This window comes from Limulus polyphemus, unplaced genomic scaffold (assembly GCF_000517525.1).
Source record: "Limulus polyphemus unplaced genomic scaffold, Limulus_polyphemus-2.1.2 Scaffold817, whole genome shotgun sequence".
Taxonomy (NCBI): Eukaryota; Metazoa; Arthropoda; class Merostomata; order Xiphosura; family Limulidae; genus Limulus; species Limulus polyphemus.
Window position 1 is genome coordinate 186,384 of NW_013666427.1, and position 7,030 is coordinate 193,413.

The window sequence follows — 7,030 nt, forward strand, 5'->3', positions numbered from 1 at the left end:
TAAATATGGATAATATTTTACAATAATACTTCACGACAGAATCAGGAGCTAGTACACATTTCAGGTGTTTACAAAAATCAATAAGAAGTATATAGTAGAGAGCATTATTTTGCTTTCTTTTTTTGTGTTACATGTTTTTTTATTTCCATGCGGGATACACAAACAAAAAATATAAAGTTGCACACTGAATTGTGTTTGGTTTGTTTCAGAGCTATTTGAACATAGCCGTTCTTAATTTAGAGCTGATAGACTAGAAGGAAGTCAGCAGGTCAACAGTCCAGCTCATTCATAGAAGAAACTAATTATATATTAATCATATATTATATATTAGCTAAAATAATAAAATGTTACTATATTAACACTTTGAAAATATATCATATGCTTACATGTAGAATTCTTTGATAGGTTCATACATGTAGAATTGTTTGTTTGTTGAACTTTGCGCAAAGCTACATGAGGGCTATCTGCGATAGTCTTTTCTAATTTTAAGTGATATACTAAAGAGAAGGCACCATCTTTCACCGCCATCACTTTGGATACTCTTTTCTGCCTAAATACTTGGATATGACCGTACTCTTATTGCGCACCTATGACCCCAATGTGTGGAGAGCGTTTTCGCGAGACCTGTTGCGAATTATAAAATAAATCATCACATTCACAATGAGAGCACGCTGACTACTGGACCACATTCAGTCCGAGTTGCTTTTGGAGAAACGGGCATCTATATTTTCTCATAGAATTTGAACAACATATGCGTGAAGCTTAGTCTGAAAATATCTTTTTATCTACTGTTTGAAATACTTTAAAATTAACATTATATAATAGCGAATTAATAATGGATGAGATCAGAAGCTAGTTTCAATATGAAATTTTGGGGAATATATTTTTGACAAATAGAACAATAATCGGATTTCAGAGTAATTTCAAAGCAAGATTTTCTCCTCACTCTGCCAAGACTCTAAATGACCAGATGGAGCGAGAATGGCTCCGTTGTTAGCTTGCAGAGCTGCGAATCAGCAAAATCGCACTCTGCACTTTGAGGTAGTGTGTTCTGTTGACTAGCTACCTTTCGTCTAATATATCAGTTCAATGATATAGATGGTTAGCTCAGATAAATCTTATATAGCAAAATTCCGAAACAGACAAGTAAACCATCCTGATTGATTATTTTAATTATATCACACATTTCTTTCGGTTGGTTTTTCTCAATCTCTTTCACAATGAGGATGGTAAGTTGTCAAAAGTGTTTCTCTTAGTTTAGGTTTACTATATTTTTATAAGTTTATTAAAATCTAATTAAACAATCCTGAGCTAGACCCATATAGTCATAAATCATACGTATTCCTGAGGCACTATTTAACTTGCAATTTACAAAAATTTGAATTCTTAGCACTGGTTAAGCACAAAATATATTTAATGAACCAGAATCTTTCCCGTAGTTTCCTAAAGTTGTAAGCTATTTTTCATAACAATAATTAAGACAAAGAAAGCATAAATACGTTAATCTATATAACATCCTCATATTTAAACCCAATTACAGTTCAAAGGCAAAATATCATTTCCATTTCAGATAATTATTTTAAATGATTTAGTTTTTTTTTTACTCAAGCCCATCTTCCTTCTTTGAAATATAACACAAGTCAATCGGTTGAATGTTGCCCCCCCCCCCAGTGGCACAGCGGTATGTCTGCTGACTTACAACGCTAGAATCCGGGTTTCGATATCCGTGGTGGGCAGAGCACCGATAGCCCATTGTGTAGCTTTGTGCTTAATTACAAACAACCAAACAAACGGTTGAATGTTAATATCATTTCATAATGCCAACCTTCAAAATAATCGTATGTTATTGTTAATCATTACCAATTTAAATACTATTCTGCTACGTACCGTTAATTGTACTATTGGATAAATGAAGTCAATAACTGTATTACCAGTTTAAAAGCTCAGCAGATAATGCCATGTTAGTGATCAAATTTTCATCCGTATAAACCTAAACAAGAAGATTAGTTTTATTTTATTACCTTCGGATCTTGTTCCATCATTTTTCTCTTTGTCCGTAGATTATTTTGTTTATTTTTTGAATTATGATTTTAGTCTTCTATTTTAATATTTTTATTATTAAATAAATAACAGGTTATAAATTTCTCTCTTATCCCTGCTATTGTTAAGCATTTCTGTTAAATTCGTCTTTATTGATAGGTTGGTTAAAACTTTTCGTCATAAATAATAAAATGATAATATTATTATTATTTGTTCATTATATCGTTTATTAATATTCTGCAAAAATGATAGCTTGAAATTGTTCAGTATTTGTTCAAAAATCTTACATATACATAAATGAGTACCGTTAGCTTTTGGAATGCCACTACATTGTTGTTGTTGTTGTTTTTCTGTTAATTATTGTTATACGCATATTCAATAAAGATATTTAGTTTATATTTTCTTTTCCTATTTTTGCAAAACTTCATATATTTATTATCTGTTAATACCGTATAATCTTAGCACATTAAAGATCGTCAGTATATAATTCTTTCATTACTAAAAGTAACCTATTATAATTATATATATATATGTTTTTGTGAGGAAATAATCCACTTCTGAAAACAAAATAAACTTTCAACTTGTATTTGTTAGAGAAAAGCAATGGACTCGGCTAGGCTTTATCTATATAACAATTACTTCACAAAGTGATTGCTGAAACAAGCTTACGGTTTGAGGGAAAGAGTATGTCAAAATCTGTCCACTATACGTTAGCAGTAAAAATTTCGGGATTCCTTAACTATTTCAAACTGAGATCTATTCAAGATATAAATAATGTCAACTTATACTTTATTTTAATGGAAAGCCCCAATAATGCATTCCATGTATTTATTTGCATTGTACAAAATAAGTAAGTTATAAACAGCAAATGAGCTCCCATATTTAAGTCATATTTTAAAGTGGAAAAATTTAAATTCTAAAAAATTGTTTGTTTGTTTTTTCTACAGAAAAACTAACTTGTGTCCGTGGATGAACCCTGCTCAAGAAAATGTCAACTTTCTTTAAGTAGGCGTAATACTGCATGGTGTACGACAATATCACAAGTGTTAGTTTCTTTAAAATGGTTTGACAGCGTTGCTTAAGTATTTAAGATATCAAGAATGTCAAATGACAAATTCTAATTACCCACATTTTTGTTAGATAAATTAATCAAACTTTAACAAAATTAATAAGAAAAACTTGAGGTTTAAGTCCATCAAAATAACATAATTCAAAGACAATAAGTTTGCCATTTAGAAGCTCTAACTACACATTTTACTTCAAATAGTGATGTTTTTAGTAAAGCGATGTAGAAACTTAATTTATTTCTGGAATTTTGAACCACATACAGTATTTGAAATAATTATGGAAACAGTGAATAAAATGGGCATAAATTACAAACATGGGATTGTTCCTCCTCTACTGCATTAAAATACGTTGCATCAAAGTACAGGCACGTGGTAATAGTTTTAATTATAATTGGTTGTCATCTAACCAATCATATAGTGCTAGACCAGTATAATGCCTGTAAAAGTACAAGCAATCATACTATCCACATTTTTTTATGTATATGTGTTATTTATTTTTATAAAAGTAACTAAAATGTAAAAGTTTACAACTTATTAGGTTAGAATAGAATAGAAAATTGAAATGAAAATACTTTTTTTTTTACAAGGCATGCACATATGCTGCTATTGTCTGTGGTGTAATTCAATACCTTGTTTATCAGTTAAATGACCTTCTCCCAAGATCAATTTGGCTGAATTCCTCTGGCTGCTATGCTGTGTAGGATCAGTGTCATTAGCATCCTTTACTGGTGGTGTTGTGCCTTGGATTAGATAATAAACTGGACGTGTCATGGATATGACACTCATATCTTCTATGTAGTAAGAAGTGTCAACATGCACTTAAGTTGTGGTGCTCAAATCACTCAGCCATTTATCATTAAATCGTCTTTCCTGTGCTACGTTTTGGATGTGTACCTTTTGTCAGACGTAGCTACTAAAAGTACACAATACAGAGAAATTTTAGAATTTATATTTAAAAATACAGATGGTTAGAAATAGAACTCTTGCAAAGATCAGAGACAGGAAAATTTGGAAAATTCTACAGTTACAAAAATAAATAAAAGATAAAATAGAGAGGATAAAAAATCACCAAAATCGATATTATTTATGCAGAGAAACGCGGTAGTATTGGTGACAGTTGTCAAAAACAAGATGGTGCAAGCAAAGTCACGATTGCGAGTGTTCTATTGACCTCTCTTATTTCCTCTAGGTATTGTGCTACAACATTTTCTATATCCTTCAAATTACTGTCTTCCATGAAGATTTATCTCTGCCCAACAGGTTTTGTTTGTGTGGGAATGATATGAACGGTAAGACTCGGTTTTGTGCAATTTTCCAACACCATTGGATGAGATACATCCCACACTTACATTGGTCCCCTCTCCCAAACATTTTTTACAGTAACTGTTGTACATTTTCCGTGTTATACTGTTCTCTTTCCCGCCATTGAACGACTTATCACTGATTGTTGCTAAACAATTTGAATTTTGATTCATGTTTAAAAAACACCCTTCTTCAACTTTGATTCTCCCATTTGTGTTGAAGTCTGATGCTCATTTCACTTTATTATCTCTCCTAACAGTGTCTTTGAGCAGCTACACAACTATTGAAGCCTCTTCATGTTAATGTGCATTTGACTGTTCTGGAAGTAACTTTCACACCTGTACATATGGCTAGGTTAGTGTAATATCTCAACTTGAAACCTAAAATTTCTCCCCAATCACATTCAATAGCCTTCACCAGCCAAAATTTTCATTTCTAGAAGTTTGTCATGTGTCTTTTATGTTCTGAGAGCTACAAGTAAATTTACCGCACTACTACAAAGTCTGTCCATGTTCAGCTTCTTGTTCAGACCATCTGATCTGATTGGACTGCCCATTTTTAGTGATATCTTGTTAATGTCTTGTCATGCTCGGCAAACAGAGTTGGAAATTTCATTAATAACCTACCCTGCCCCAATAAGACCTCAACTCTTTCTTTGTGGTGGGCCTCTTTACCTTTAGTATCTGCTGCATCTTAGTCTCCTGAATTTGAACTTCTCCACTTTCCATCAGACGATCAAGAACATTAATTTTATGTCTTTCAGCATCACACTTTCTCAGACAAGTTGTCAAGTGTTGTTATTTCAAACTCTAAGAAGGTTTTTTCCGTATTTTAGTATGAATATAATATCAGTATGATTCCCCAAATTCCTCAGCCCATCCAGCAATGTTCTCAAAAAATATAGCTGATGTATTTACCAAGCTAAAGGGCATGACCACAAACTTTTGGAGACCTTGTTCAGTGGAAAAGGCAGTCTCATATCTGTCTTCCTTTGCAATGGGGATGTACCATAATCCATTGCTGAGATCTAGATTTGCAATCAGCACATCCTGATTAGGAACTGGTTCTGTGACAGAACTGAGTCTTCTAAAATCAATACAGTATTGGCTAGTTCAGTCAGGTTTGGATATGATTAAACTTGGATTTGCATAGTTTTAGACGGAGGGCTCAATAATCCTCATTCTCTCCATCTTCACTTTATCTTGAATGTTTTTCAAAGGGTCCTAATTATCGTCACTCATGAAGTGCTGTTTCATCTTTAACCCTATGCGTATAGTGGGGGTCAAAGTGAGCATGTCATGACCTTTACAGAGTTACATTAAAAAAAAACAGTAAAGAAACTATAATCAATGTATGTCATCAAACTTGCCATCAGAACATAGTTTATAATTCAAATTTCAAATCAAGTTTAAATTTCTTAATATCGAAAGGATATATTTAAATAAGTTTGCAGTCGTCACTTCTGTGTATCACATGACAATTCTTCAATTCAAACTGCCCAATTTAGATTTTTTAATCCTTATACCATCTTCTGAAGTTCTCGCAAATTACACCATCATATTATAGATAATGCTAAACCATAATGTAAATTTACAGCCTCCAAGCTTCCTGCTTTTCTGAGATAAAAAGAAGGTAATATGCACATGAAGCACACTCGTATCACATCCTGTCTTTCAAAAAGTGTCTCACATTTACTATTGGGCTGTTTATAACCAATAGAAAAATAAGATCCCACTTTACTCAATTTTTTCAATTCTAATTCACTCCATAGGACAGATTTTGATATTTTGGATTTAATTTTCCTGTCTGCTATCTTGGAGATCATCTCGAGTAGGTAAAGGAATTTTTTATACTCATTCATAACTTAGTTAAAAAGCCAGTTAAATTATAATAGTTTTAGGACATTCTAATTTTTGTGCATGCTACTATTTTGTTTCCTGAATAGTATATTTGAAATAAACTTAGGTTAATTCCTTTTTCCAATGACAAAAAAGATGAGCTCAGGCACAAGTACTAAATTTCTTGCCAAACTATCTTAAGCTACACTTTTAATATTTTGAAAAAAAAATCATATTTGGAATTGAAGGTTTAGTGTCTGTAATCATGCAAGAGCGTAATGGTTTGTGGCTTCCTATGCTATGTAACCCATAAGTTAATACCATCTGAAAGGAGATATTGAGCAATAGATTGAGAATGTTTGTAAAATGTATGAACTACTAAATCACTTTTAATTATCTTTATGGAAAAAAAAGTTTTATTCTAAAGATGGACCATCAACCTCTAATGTACATGGACTGAGCAAAAACTTACAATAGTAAAGCCATGCACTGGGTTCTGGATGTGCAAGTACACAGATAATAAGTTAAAGTTATTAAAGGAAGTGAAAATGCTACCTTGGAGTGATTCAAAGTAAAATGCAGAATGAGTAAATTTTACAAATCTGATTTTTGATATTAAATTACTCTTTATGTGTCACGAGTAGTTTCTAAGGATTCTTTTTGTTATATTATTTGATGAGTTTTCATGTATTATGAGTAAATGTGACAGACTTTGATATATCAGGAATCCCTCGATTAATGCGTTTTCGTTTAGTGCGCTTAAATTTTTTTATAACCAATATT